General features: G+C 45.0%; 1 protein-coding gene across 1 annotated transcript in view; it reads left to right on the top strand.

Annotated features, from left to right (window-relative positions):
• acvr2ab (activin A receptor type 2Ab) overlaps positions 1–843 on the top strand; it is a 33071-nt gene extending 32228 nt beyond the window's left edge. Inside the window, exon 11 of the mRNA XM_027159816.2 lies at positions 1–843. This exon is cut by the window's left edge and continues 2710 nt beyond it. The gene's annotated coding sequence lies outside the window, so the exon portion shown is untranslated.
• Positions 844–2402: the final 1559 nt, after the last annotated feature.

The following is a 2402-nucleotide window of genomic DNA, read 5'->3' on the forward strand; positions in this document are numbered from 1 at the left end:
CAATATTTCTAACAAGAAATTTCCTTAATAAATCAGTCAACCGGGAGAAAGATTTGACCCCCCAAAACAAGCAGGAGTAAGAAAAGTCAGGTGAAAATCCAAACTGGTTGTTTTCCTCACCTTATTTGCTCACAAGCCACCTAGATGATGTTAGCATGAAGCCCTGCTAGCAGATACAAATCGACATCCTGCCCATCTGCCCCTTCACACTCCTGAGGCTTTCAGAAAGTGCTGAAATGACAAACTGCTCCGTTAACTGAAGTGTTCTTTCTTTTTTCTTTAATAACGTCCCAGTGCTCAGAACTGGATGCTCACTACACACGCTATAGTTTGTGGTTGAAGATCTTAAACACGATTTGCAATAATGATTCTAAAATCCAGTACATTGTGCAGCCCTGTAGTGCAGCGTGAGCTTGTTCGTGTGATCCACCCAGGCTCGTGTGAGGAACTGGTGAAGAACTGAACAAGTCACATCCTGGGTGGTGGTTGTTTATGAGATCAGACTGTGAGCTCTGCCATGAGATTAGCCAGCAGTGTTCTTTTATTTTCTAAACCTAAACGCATTACCTCTGTGACAGAGCCCATCTCTCTCTCTCTCTCTCTCTCTCTCTCTCTCTGTCTTAGTCTCTCTGTCTCTGTCTTAGTCTCTTTCTCTCTGTGTGTCTTAGTCTCTCTGTCTTAGTGTCTCTCTCTCTCTCTTGGTCTATCTCGCTCTCTCTCACTCACACACACACACACACACACAGCTTCTGATCTGGGAACAGGCCTTGAAGGAGTGCTTGTTAAATACTGTACAGCTAAAATGTATGCTCTTCCCTTCAATAAAGTGACTGCTCTGTTCGACCAGCTGCTTATTGTGCTCATCTTTACTTTCCACGTGGTGGTGTGTGTGTGTGTGTGAGAGAGAGAGAGAGAGAGAGAGAGAGAAAGCGTAAGCGTAAGCGTGAGTCTGTTTGGTGTTGATAGAAATCATTAGAAAAACAGAACATGGAAATAAACCTGTCATTAGTCTCACTATCAGATCTGTCATTAATAAAAAAAGAAAGGAATTCTGCATTCTGATTGGTCAAGAGGGTTTGATTACTTTTCTATAAACATTAGACACTTTAAGTAGTTTGTGCTTTTTTGTTTAGTTTATTTCCTGCTTAACTTTGAGAGAGAGAAATAAACAGGTTTATTAAGTGATGATGTGTTTTTAGTATTAAAAGTAACTAAGTTTATAGAGACACGTCGCTGTGGAGCACGAGAGGAACACACAGCTCGGCTTCATCACGTCACACCGTCTCACTTTTAGTTCTTGCTTGTGGTTTAGTAGAATATACAAGTAGTTCAGGTTTTTAGTAACTTTGTGATATTACACATGCACACACTTATAACAGTGTGTGTGTGTGTGCGAGAGCGAGAGAGAGAGCGAGAGAGAGAGCAGTCGAAGGGCTTTAAAGATTTCAAGCTGTGTGTGCAACCTGAGACTCTTCTCCCTGTGCAGGCTGGATATTTATCACTCTGGTCAATATTCTTATTCTCTCTTACACACACTGTCTCTCACACACACTCGCTCTTACACACACTCACTCACTCTCACCGTCTCCCATATTCTCTCTTTCACACACATCTCGCTCTCACTCTCACTGTCTCCCATATTCTCTCTTTCACACACCCCCTCTCACACACACACACTCGCTCTCACTCTCACCGTCTCCCATATTCTCTCTTTCACACACATCTCGCTCTCACTCTCACTGTCTCCCATATTCTCTCTTTCACACACCCCCTCTCACACACACACACACACCCGCTCTCACGGTCTCCCATATTCTCTTTCACACACACACTCGCTCTCACTCTCTCCCATATTCTCTCTTTCACACACCCCCTCTCACACACACACACACTCGCTCTCACGGTCTCCCATATTCTCTCTTTCACACACCCCCTCTCACACACACACACTCGCTCTCACTCTCTCCCATATTCTCTCTTTCACACACACACTCGCTCTCACTCTCACGGTCTCCCATATTCTCTTTCACACACACACTCGCTCTCACTCTCACTGTCTCCCATATTCTCTCTTTCACACACCCCCTCTCACTCACTCACACACACACACACACACACTCACTCTCACGGTCTCCCATACTCTCTTTCACACACACACACTCGCTCTCACTCTCACTGTCTCCCATATTCTCTCTTTCACACACCCCCTCTCACTCACTCACACACACACACACACACTCACTCTCACGGTCTCCCATACTCTCTTTCACACACACACACTCGCTCTCACTCTCACTGTCTCCCATATTCTCTCTTTCACACACCCCCTCTCACTCACTCACACACACTCACTCTCACGGTCTCCCATATTCTCTCTTTCACACACCCCCTCTCACTCACAC

The sequence above is a fragment of the Tachysurus fulvidraco genome, chromosome 5, assembly GCF_022655615.1.
Source record: "Tachysurus fulvidraco isolate hzauxx_2018 chromosome 5, HZAU_PFXX_2.0, whole genome shotgun sequence".
Classification (NCBI taxonomy): domain Eukaryota; kingdom Metazoa; phylum Chordata; class Actinopteri; order Siluriformes; family Bagridae; genus Tachysurus; species Tachysurus fulvidraco.